Source organism: Hemiscyllium ocellatum, chromosome 8 (assembly GCF_020745735.1).
Source record: "Hemiscyllium ocellatum isolate sHemOce1 chromosome 8, sHemOce1.pat.X.cur, whole genome shotgun sequence".
Taxonomy (NCBI): Eukaryota; Metazoa; Chordata; class Chondrichthyes; order Orectolobiformes; family Hemiscylliidae; genus Hemiscyllium; species Hemiscyllium ocellatum.
The window spans coordinates 104,172,227-104,184,905 of NC_083408.1; positions in this window are offsets into that span (position 1 = coordinate 104,172,227).

Consider the following 12,679-nt stretch of genomic DNA (forward strand, 5'->3'; position numbering starts at 1 on the left):
ACTGTATGACCTGTTGTAACGGTAGGCAAATTGGAAGGGATCAAGGCAGGCTGGAGGGCTAGAGTTGATGTGAGCCATAAGGAGCCTTGATGGGATGGATGATGAAATGATGTTTTGCCTTGTGACAGAGACCAGAACTAGGGGGGCACAGTTTAGAAATCAATGGTCTCCAATTTAAAATTGATTTGGGGAGGATATTTTTCACTTAGAGGGCTGCGAATCTTTGAACCTCTCTTGCCCTGATCATTGAATAATTTTAAGGCAGAAGTAGATAGATTCTTGACTGACAGATGAGTCATTATTTTATTGAGTTAGGTGGTAATGTTGAATTGAAAGCATAGCAAATCAGCTGAATGCCAGAGTTGGCTGAATGGCCTAACAGGTGGCATCTGATAATATCACTAGATTATAAACCTAGATGACGAGGCTAATGCTCTGGGGCCATAAGTACAAATCCCACTACAGCACCTGGCAAAACTTCAGTTCAGTCAAAAAATCTGAACTATAAAATGTTGTTGTGGTTCTGTTCGCCGAGCTGGAAGTTTTTGTTGCAAACGTTTCGTCCCCTGGCTAGGAGACATCATCAGTGCTCTGGAGCCTCCTGCGAAGCGCTTCTTTGATGTTTCTTCCGGTATTTATAGTGGTCTGTCCTTGCCGCTTCCGGGTGTCGGTTTCAGCTGTCCGCTGTAGTGGTTGGTATATTGGGTCCAGGTCGATGTGTTTGTTGATGGAGTTTGTGGATGAGTGCCATGCCTCTAGGAATTCCCTGGCTGTTCTCTGTCTGGCTTGCCCTATGATAGTCGTGTTTTCCGAGTCGAATTCATGTTGCTTGTTGTCTGAGTGTGTGGCTACTAAAATGTTAGCATCATGATGACATGAAACAATGGTGATAATTGTAAAACAAAATCTGAATCACTGACGTCTTTTCGGGATGGAAGTCAGTCATCCTTACCTGTTCTGGCCTATATGTTACATCAGACCCACAACAATGTGACTGGCTTGCTATGCCATTTCAGAGTCATTTAGTTCAAGGGCAGTTAGGGAGAGATAACACATGCTGGCAATGCTAGGGAAGTCATGAAAGAATAAAAGATAAAGCAAATATTGCTCCTAAGTATTATGTATTTTTGGACAAGAATGGCAAAGTCAGATGATGCTACTGAGTAGGAAATAAGTATTTTAGCAACAGCATGGACAAAAATTTGGAGGTTCATATAACAATCAAATGTAACAAAAAGGTTGTGAACAGACTGGCTTAATCTCAGTCTCTAGGAAAAGGAACAGAGCTGGCAAGGAGGGAGCAATGATTGGACAAGGGTGTGAAAACAATTGCTTCAAATTTCTGTCCATCCAATACTGCACGGCAGATCAGCAGTCTGTTAATTCAGGAGAACTGCTAAGCCCTGGCGGGTAAAAAAAAACTGCATAAAATATAGCTGTCTTAAGAGTACCTTTTTTGATCAGTAACCTGTGAAGCAGAATCTCTAAGAAGAAGAAGAAAGCTGCCTGGTTTTGAGATAAGAAGTGTTGCTTTGTAAATCTTAATTGGGAGTTTGATCGGACTCGTATTATAGAAGGGAAAGTAAAAGACATGTTAGAGGCAGGACTTGTACATAGTTAGAGCATAGAACATTACAGCGCAGTTCAGGCCCTTCGGCCCTTGATGTTGCACCGACAAGTCATACCAATCTGAAGCCCATCTAACCTACACTATTCCATGTACATCCATATGTTTGTCCAATGACGACTTAAATGCACTTAAAGTTGGTGAATTTACTTCCGTTGCAGGCAAAGCATTCCATACCCTTACTACTCTCTGAGTAAAGAAACTACCTCTGACATCTGTCCTATATCTATCACCCCTCAATTTAAAGCTATGCCCCCTCATGCTTACCGTCACTATACTTGGAAAAAGGCTCTCCCTGTCCACCCTGTCTAACCCTCTAATTATCTTGTATGTCTCTATTAAGTCACCTCTCAACATTCTTCTCTCTAACGAAAACAGCCTCAAGTCCCTCAGCCTTTCCTCATAAGACCTCCCCTCCATACCAGGCAACATCCTAGTAAATCTCCTCTGCACCCTTTCCAAAGCTTCCACATCCTCCTTATAATGCGGTGACCAGAACTGTGCACAATACTCCAAGTGCGGCCGCACCAGAGTTTTGTACAGCTGTACCATAACCTCATGGTTCTGGAACTCGATCCCTTTATTAATAAAAGTTAAAACATATATGCCTTCTTAACAACCCTCGAGTAAAAAATGAGGTCTGCAGATGCTGGAGATCACAGCTGCAAATGTGTTGCTGGTCAAAGCACAGCAGGTTAGGCAGCATCTCAGGAATAGAGAATTCAACGTTTCGAGCATAAGCCCTTCATCAGGAATAAGAGAGAGAGAGCCAAGCAGGCTGAGATAAAAGGTAGGGAGGAGGGACTAGGGGGAGGGGCGATGGAGGTGGGATAGGTGGAAGGAGGTCAAGGTGAGGGTGATAGGCCGGAGTGGGGTGGGGGCGGAGAGGTCAGGAAGAGGATTGCAGGTTAGGAGGGCGGTGCTGAGTTGAGGGAACCGACTGAGACAAGGTGGGGGGAGGGGAAATGAGGAAGCTGGAGAAATCTGAATTCATACCTTGTGGTTGGAGGGTTCCCAGGCGGAAGATGAGGCGCTCCTCCTCCAGCCGTCGTGTAGTTGTGTTCTGCCGGTGGAGGAGTCCGAGGACCTGCATGTCCTCGGTGGAGTGGGAGGGGGAGTTAAAGTGTTGAGCCACGGGGTGATTGGGTTGGTTGGTTTGGGCGGCCCAGAGGTGTTCTCTGAAGCGTTCCGCAAGTAAGCGGCCTGTCTCACCAATATAGAGGAGGCCACATCGGGTGCACTTAACAACCCTGTCAACCTAGGTGGCAACTTTCAAGGATCTGTGTACCTGGACACCGAGATCTCTCCGCTCATTTACACTACCAAGAATCTTACCATTAGCCCACTACTTTGCATTCTGGCTACTCCGACCAAAGTGAATCACCTCACACTTGTCCGCATTAAACTCCATTTGCCACCTCTCAGCCCAGCTCTGCAGCTTGTCTATGTCTCTCTGTGACCTACAACATCCTTCGTCACTATCCACAACTCCACCGACCTAGTGTCATTTGCAAATTTACGAACCCACCCTTCTACGCCCTCATCCAGGTCGTTTATAAAAATGAACAGCAGTGGACCCAACACTGACCCTTGCGGTACACCAGTAGTAACTGGACTCCAGGATGAACATTTCCCATCAACCACACCCTCTGTCTTCTTTCAGCAAGCCAATTACTGATCCAAACTGCTATATCTCCGACAATCCCATTCCTCCGCATTTTGTCCAATAGCCTACTGTGGGGAACCTTATCGAATGCCTTGCTGAAATCCATATACGCCACATCAACCGGTTTACTCTCATCTACCTGTTTGGTCACCTTCTCCAAGAACTCAATAAGGAGGCCATTTTTTTACAAACCCACCAAGTCCCACAGCTACTTGGATTCCACCTCTTCCCACCCTACTCGTGCAAAAATGCCATCCCGTATTCACAATTCCTCTGCCTCCGCCGTATCTGCTCCCAGGAGGACCAGTTCCACCACAGAACACACCAGATGGCCTCCTTCTTTAGAGACGGCAATTTCCCTTCCTACGTGGTTAAAGATGCCCTCCAACACATCTTGTCCACATCCTGCACCTCTGCCCTCAGACCCCACGCCTCCAACCGTAACAAGGACACAATGCCCCTGGTGCTGACCTTCCACCCTACCAACCTTCGCATAAACCAAATCATCCGCCGACATTTCCGCCACCTCCAAACGGGCCCCACCACCAGGGATATATTTCCCTCCCCATCCCTTTCTGCCTTCCGCAAAGACCATTCCCTCCTTGACTACCTGGTCAGGTCCACGCCCCTCCTTCAACCCACCCTCCCTTCCTGGCACCTTCCCCTGCCACCGCAGGAATTGCAAAACTTGCATCTACACCTCCTCCCACACCTCCATCCAAGGCCTTAAAGGAGTCTTCCACATCCATCAACGTTTTACCTGCACATCCACCAATATCATTTATTGTATCCATTGCTCCAGATGCGGTCTCCTCTACATTGGCGAGACTGGGCACCTCCTAGCAAAGCGCTTTAGGGAACATCTCTGGGACACCTGCACCAATCAACCACACCACCCTGTGGCCCAACATTTCAACTCCCCCTCCCACTCTGCCGAGGACATGGAGGTCCTGGGCCTCCTTCACCGCCGCTCCCTCACCACCCGATGCCTGGAGGAAGAACGCCTCATCTTCCGCCTCGGAACACTTCAACCCCAGGGCATCAAGTGGACTTCAACAGTTTCCTCATTTTCCCTTCCCCCACCTCACCTCAGTTCCAAACTTCCAGCTCAGCACTGTCCCCTTGACCTGTCCTACCTGCCTATCTTCTTTTCCACCTACCCACTCCACCATCCTCCCTGACCTATCACCTTCATCCCCTCCCCCACTCACCTATTGTACTCTATGCTACTTTCTCTACACCCCCACCCTCCTCTCATTTATCTCTCCACTCTTCAGGCACTCTGCCTGTATTCGTCGATTTTGCTGCTCCTCGGATGCTGCCTGATCTGCTGTGCTTTTCCAGCACCACTAATCCAGAATAGAGGAGACTGCATGGTGAGCAACAATTACGATAGACCAGATTGAATAAAGTGTAAGAAAATTGTTGCTGCAGTTGGAAGGCGGCTTTGGACAATGTAAGGGTGGAAGTAAAGAGTTAGGTTCTGCCATTGCCTTCACATTCTGCCATTTCATGAGTAGGTGCCATGGACCAGTGAAGAGATATTGGGAGTGAGGTATGAATAGCCCACAGTTTCTTGTACAGATGGAGGTGGCAGCAATGGTGGAGGATGATACTTTCTATGCAAAGGCTGGTGGAGTAGAAAATGAAGACAAGGGGAGCTCTTTTGCTGTTCTGGGAGGGACGAAAATGTGGAAATGGGTTGGAAACAGTTAAGGGTCCTGTCAACCTGAGTGGCTGTGGAAGGTGACATCACTGGACTGAGTTAGAGAAACTTGGGGAATGGATTGGAAGCCGAGTGTGAGGAAGCGTGATCAAGGTAGCTGTTGAGTTGGTGAGATAGTTGTGCATATTAGTGGAAAGCCTATCCCACAATATGAAAACAGACAAATCAAGGAAGGGACAGAATTATCAGAGCAGGACCAGGTGAAGGTGAGAGAAGTAATGGAAGTACTCGCAGCCCCAATGCAGTCATCAATGTACTGGATGAAGGCATTGTGGTCAGGGGTCCTAAGCAGGACTGGAACAAGGAATTTTCTAAATACCCTCAAAGAGGCAAGTATAACTGGGACTGTTAGCTTTGTTTTCACAGATGTTGGCAGACCCACTGGGCAAGTCATAGAATTCCCACAGTGCTAAAAGAAGCCATTCAACTCAAACAGCCATCCAAAGAGCACCCTATAAGTTCTGCATTTACCATGTCTAATCCACCTAGCCTGCACATCCCTAGACTCTATGGGGCAAGTTAGCATGGCCAATCTTCCTAACCTGTACATCTTTGAACTGTGGGAGGAAGCCAGAGCATCTGGCAAAACCCATGCAAACTCTATACAGTCACCCAAGGCTGCAATCAAACCTGGCTCCCTGGTGCTAGGAGGAAACAGTGCTAACCACTGAGCCATATGCTGTCCACTCATAAATTTGTTTTTGTTCGCTTCAAATCTCCAGCTGGAGTCACATGGGTACACATAGCCACAAAAAAAAGAGAACATAAGATGGATAAATTTTTCAAAGTGAGAATGAATTTGTGATGTCAGTTAATCTCATTAACAGTTCCCAGCTGCCTAATACAAAATAATTGGGGTCAATACTACAGTTGCGGCCATGTTTTATAATGCCTCATTATAACTTTTTTGCGTTCTCTTCCTCTGTTTGTGTATGCTTTTGTAATCACATTTTCCACTCCACCTTTAACAGTATAAATATCCTTAGTTCTCCTAATTCCTTTCCATCGCCTTTAAAATTGGATCCTCTAGATTTAACAATTCAATTTTTATTTCCTCTTTTCTTTTCAAATACACTTTGTGCAATATATCTTATCTGAAAAGAGAGCAAAGGTTTGGCAGATAGAATACAATGTTAATAAATGTAAAGTCATCCATTTTGGTAGGAATAACACTAAAAAGGACTATTACTTGAATGGCGCTGTTTAGAGAGACCTGGGTATATATTTTTTTCTTTTTTTAACCCCCACACTACCGCCTAACTGTGGTAGTGCTTATCTTTTCCCCAGCACCCATGGTGTGTGTGTGTGCAGGTGTGAGACGCAGTGAGAGACACAAAGTGCATAAATCTTTATTCAATTTCCACCACCAGGAAAATAGGAAAACACCCGAGTGGCCAGTGACAAGCAGTGCCCTTCACATCAAAAAGGGCAATGCTGTGTGATCAAACAGTTAAGGGGAGGGCAGGGATTAAATCAAAATAGAGTTGGAGGGGGAACTGATGCACTCCACTCCCTGCGACGCCCACCTCTCCCTGAACTCCTCCAGGGTGTTGGTGGACACTGCGTGCTCCTTCTCCAAGGACACCCAGGCTCTAACGTAACCGCGGAAGAGGGGCAGGCAGTCGGCCCTCACGACCCCCTCCATGGCCCACTGCCTGAACCTGTTCATGGCCAGTTTGGCCAGGCCCAGGAGCAGACCCACGAGGAGGTCTTCAGACCTGCCCTCCCTCCTCCGTACCGGGTGCCCAAAGATCAGGAGCGTGGGACTGAAGTGCAACCAAAAGCAGAGGAGGAGGTTCTTGAGGAAATCAAAGAGGGAGTGCAAACGCCCACACCCAATATACACATGGTCCACGGACGCCACAGCACCACAGAACAAACAGTTGGGCTGGGAGTCTGTGAACCACCGCAATCTGCGGTTGCAGGAGACTGCTGCATGCAGCACCCTCCACCACAGATCACCGAGAGAAAGGGGGAGGACTCCTGCGTAGAGGGCCCTCCACTGGGGATCCCCACTGCCCGGTGGCAAATGGGCATGCCAGGGTGTGTCCGGGCGGTGGATGAGGGAGGAGAGGTGAACGGTGTGCAGCAGCAGTCGATACAGGGCACGCCTTTTTACGTCCTTGAAGAGGACAAAACTAAAATTTCGGAGGCGGCTCAGGTGGTGGGGCACAGGCTCCTGCAGGAAGTACGGGACCTTGGGGCCAATGTGAAATTCCGTCCGGGCTGAAGTGAGCGCGGATGGGATCCCACCGCACACCTGAGCGTCCTCCAACTGGTGCACTACGTCGGGTCCGAGCACTGCCGTTTTAAGGCGTCGGATGGTGGTGGCCACGTACCGGACGTCTACCGCTGCTCTGCTCGCTATGTCTTGCGGCAATGTCCAGCCCAGGCCCCCAGCACCCAGCACGTCCCCGACCCTGGTCACCCTCACCGCCACGGCCCTCCCCTCCGACAGCCACTCGAACCCGCGAGCACGGAGGTGCGGATTCCTGAGCAACGGCTCCCTGACGACAGCCGCTACTCCTACCGGAGGGTAGGCCCGGCGCGATTCAACCATGTTCCAGACAGTGATCAGGTCCTGGTAAAAGACAGGCAGCACCTTGAGGGAGACCTCCAAACTGTCACAGTCGATGAACAGGAGCTGCGTGTCGTAGTTGAGGTTACGCACCTGGCGGAAAAAATACGTCGCCAGGGCGCACCACCTATTTCTTTTTTTTGGGAGGACTGCATCCAGTTTCGGTCTGCTTGAGAAAGGATGTACTGGCACTAGACGGTGTAGAAGAGGTTCACTCAGTTAACTCTGGTGTTGATGGGTTTGGCGAATGAGAGACAGTAGACTGGGATTAGATTCATTGGAATATAGAATAGGGGAGACTTTGATACAAACATTTTGGGAAAGCAAATCTTAGCAGGACTTATACACTTAATGGTAAGGTCCTTGGGAGTGTTGCTGAACAAAGAGACCTTGGAGTGCAGGTTCATAGTTCCTTGAAAGTGGAGTCACAGGTAGATAGGATAGTGAGGAAGGTAAAAACAATGACTGCAAATGCTGGAAACCAGATTCTGCTGTGATCTTCCAGCACCACTAATCCAGGATAGTGAAGAAGGCATTTGGTTTGCTTTCTTTTATCAGTCAGAGTATTGAGTACAGGAGTTGGGAGGTTATGTTGCGGCTGTACAGGCCGTTGGGTAGGCCACTAATGCTACAAGAAGGATAGAAAGGGAGGCAAGAGAGGAGGGGGTGTGGCCTTTTTGATAAGGGATAGCATTACAGCTGTGCTGAGAGAGGATATTCATGGAAATACATCCAGGGAAATTATTTAGGTAGAACAGAGAAATAAGAAAGGGATGATAACCTTATCGGGATTATATTATAGACCCCTATTAGTCAGAGGGAAATTGAGAAACAAACTTGTAAGGAGATCTCAGCTATCTGTAAGAATAATACGGAAGTTATGGTAGGGGATTTTCGCTTTCCAAACATTGACTGGGACTGCCATATTGTTAAAGGTTTAGATGGAGAGGAATTTCTTAAGTGTGTACAAGACAATTTTCTGATTCAGAATGAGAATGTACCTACTAGAGAAGGTGCAAAAGTGATCTACTCTTGGGAAATAAGGCAGGGCAAGTGACTGAGGCATCAGTGGGGGGAGCACTTTGGGGCCAGCGACCATAATTCTATTAATTGTAAAATAATAATGGAAAAGGATAGACCAGATATAAAAGTTGAAGTTCTAAATTGGAGAAAGGCCAATTTTGACGGTATTAGGCAAGAACTTTCGAAAGCTGTTTGGGGGCAGATGTTCACAGGTAAAGGGACGGCTGAAAAATGGGAAGCCTTCAAAAATGAGATAACAAGAATCCAGAGAAAGTATATTCCTGTCAGGGTGAAAGGAAAGGCTATAAGTACAGGGAATGCTGGATGACAAAAGAAATTGAGGGTTTGGTTAAGAAAAAGAAGGAAGCATATGTAAGGTATAGACAGGATAGATTGAGTGAATCATTAGAGTATAAAGGAAGTAGGAGTATACTTAAGAGGGAAATCAGGAGGGCAAAAAGGGAACATGAGATAGCTTTGGCAAATAGCATTAAGGAGAATCCAAAGAGTTTTACAAATACATTAAGGACAAAAGGGTAACTAGGGAGAGAATAGGGCCCCACAAAGATCTTTTGCGTGGAGCTGCAGAAAATGGGGCAGATACTAAGTGAGTGTTTTGTATCAGTATTTACTGCGGAAAAGGATATGGAAGATATAGACTGTAGGGAAAGAGATGTTCATATTACAGAGGAGGAAGTACCGGATGTCTTGAAAAGCATAAAGGTAGATAAATCCCCAGGACCTGAACAGGTGTACCCTAGAACTCTGTGGGAAGCTAGAGAAGTGATTGCTGGGCCTCTTGCTGAGATATTTGTATCATCTATAGTAACAGGTGAAGTGCCAGAAGACTGGAAGTTTGCTAACATGGTGTCACTGTTTAAGAAGGGTGGTAAGGACAAGTCGGGAAATATAGACCAGTGAGCCTGACATCGGTGGTGGGCAAGTTGTTGGAGGCAATCCTGAGGGACAGAACGTACATATATTTAGAAAGGTAAGGACTGATTAGGGATAGTCAACATGGCTTTGACCATAGGAAATCATGTCTCACAAACTTGTTGAGTTTTTGGAGGATGTAACAAAGAGGATTGATGAGGGCAGATCGGTAGATGTGATCTATATGGACTTCAGTAAGGCGTTCGACAAGGTTCCCCATGGGAGACTGATTAGCAAGGTTAGATCTCACAGAATACAGGGAGAACTAGCCATTTGAATACAGAACTGGCTCAAAGACAGAAGACAGAGGATGGTGGTGGAGGGTTGTTTTTCAGACTGGAGGCCTGTGACCAGTGGAGTGCCACAAGGATTGGTGCTGGGTGCTCTACTTTTTGTCATTTACCTAAATGATACGGTTGCGAGCGTAAGAGGTACAGTTAGTAAGTTTGCAGATGACACCAAAATTGGAGGTGTAGTGGGCAGCGAAGAGGGTTAGCTGCAAATGTGTTGCTGGTCAAAGCACAGCAGGCCAGGCAGCATCTCAGGAATAGAGAATTCGACGTTTCGAGCATAAGCCCTTCATCAGGAACAAGAGAGAGAGAGCCAAGCAGGCTAAGATAAAAGGTAGGGAGGAGGGACTAGGGGGAGGGGCGATGGAGGTGGGATAGGTGGAAGGAGGTCAAGGTGAGGGTGATAGGCCGGAGTGGGGTGGGGGCGGAGAGGTCAGGAAGAGGATTGCAGGTTAGGAGGGCGGTGCTGAGTTGAGGGAACCGACTGAGACAAGGTGGGGGGAGGGGAAATGAGGAAACTGGAGAAATCTGAATTCATACCTTGTGGTTGGAGGGTTCCCAGGCGGAAGATGAGGCGCTCCTCCTCCAGCCGTCGTGTAGTTGTGTTCTGCCGGTGGAGGAGTCCAAGGACCTGCATGTCCTCGGTGGAGTGGGAGGGAGAGTTAAAGTGTTGAGCCACGGGGTGATTGGGTTGGTTGGTTCGGGCGGCCCGGAGGTGTTCTCTGAAGCGTTCCGCAAGTAAGCGGCCTGTCTCACCAATATAGAGGAGGCCACATCGGGTGCAGCGGATGCAATAGATGATGTGTGTGGAGGTACAGGTGAACTTGTGGCGGATATGGAAGGGTCCCTTGGGGCCTTGGAGGGAAGTGAGTGTGGAGGTGTGGGCGCAAATTTTACATGCGAAGAGGGTTACCTCAGATTACAACAGGATCTTGACTCGATGGGCCAATGGGCTGAGAAGTGGCAGATGGAGTTTAATTCAGATAAATGCAAGGTGCTGCATTTTGGGAAAGCAAATCTTAGCAGGACTTATACACCTAATGGTAAGGTCCTAGGGAGTCTTGCTGAACAGAGACCTTGGAGTGCAGGTTCATAGCTCCTTAGAAGTGGAGTCGCAGGATAGTGAAGAAGGCATTTGGTATGCTTTCCTTTATTGGTCAGAGTATTCAGTACAGGAGTTGGGAGGTCATGACGTGACTGTACAGGACATTGGTTAGGCCACTATTGGAATATTGCGTGCAATTCTAGTCTCCTTCCTATCAGAAAGATGTTGTGAAACTTGAAAGGGTTCAGAAAAGATTGACAAGGATGTTGCCAGGATTGGAGGATTTGAGCTTTTGGGAGAGGCTGAACATCTGTGGCTGTTTTCCCGGAGTGTCAGAGGCTGAGGGGTGACCTCATAGAGGTTTACAAAATTATGAGGGGCATGGACAGGATAAATAGACAAAGTTTTTTCCCTGGGGTCAGAGTGTCCAGAACTAGAGAGCATAGGTTTAGGGTGAGAGGGGAAAGATATAAAACAGACCTAAGGGGCAACCTTTTCACACTGAGGGTGATAATTGTATGGAATGAGCTGCGAGAGGAAGTGGTGGAGGCGTTTCATTTGCAACATTTAAAAGGCACTTGGGGTGGGTATATTACTAGGAAGCGTTTGGAGGTATATGGGCTGGGTGCTGTCAGGTGGGACTAGATTGGGTTGGGATATCTGGTAGGCATGAACAGGTTTGACCAAAGAGTCTGTTTCCATGTTGTACATCTCTATGGCTCTACATAAAACTATGAAGGAAATTGATGATAGACATAGAGAGGATGTTTCCACTGGCAGTTGGAAAAGAAAACATTGCCTCAAAATAAGGGGAACACAGTTAGGACTGAATTGAGAAGGAACTTCCTCACCCAGAGGATTGTGAATCTGTGGAATTCCCTCGAGGTAAAAACAATGACTGCAGATGCTGGGAACCAGATTCTGGATTAGTGGTGCTGGAAGAGCACAGCAGTTCAAGCAGCATCCAAAGTACAGCGAAATCAACGTTTCAGGCAAAAGCCTGATGAAGGGCTTTTGCCCGAAACGTCGATTTCGCTGCACTTTGGATGCTGCCTGAACTGCTGTGTTCTTCCAGCACCACTAATCCAGAATGTGGAATTCCCTGCCCAGTGAAGTAGTTGATGCTACTTCAGTAAATGTTTTTAAAGCTAAGATAGATTGGCCTTTGAACAGTAAAGGAATTAAGTGTTATGGTGAGAGGGTGGGTAAGTGAAGCTGAGGCCACGAAAAAGACCAGCCCTGATTTTATTGAATGGTGGAGCAGGCTCGATGGGCCAGATGGCCTTTTCCTGCTCCTAGTTCTTAGGTTATTATTACAACTGATGTGTTTCTGCAGTTTGAGGATTGGGTCGGTGAAGGAGAAATGGAAAACAGATGCGTTATTTTTTAATAAACGGTAGAGACGTGAAATAAAAAAAACTTGAAAATCCGTAGTTTGGTTGGAAAGATGTGTCTGATCAGGAGCACAAGCGGCCTTGAAGTAAAAGTCACCGATGCTACACGGGATCAATTCATCGACGCACCTATTGTACAACAACACAATATATCCCTGAAGTGAAACTCTGCCAACGATCCCGTCATGGAAAAACAATAATAAAGAGAGAGAAAGAAAACAAAATCCAGGTTTCGTTGTTGCTGTTTAAATGCGACCTTTCACTTTCTTCTCATGTTCCTGGATAGTGGCGACCGAGTTCTCACTGCGCCGGAAACCCATGTCCTCGCAAGGGCTGACGGGGGTTGTAGTCCACGGATCCTGTTGGAAACTACAGTTCCCGGCGCCCCTCGAGTGTC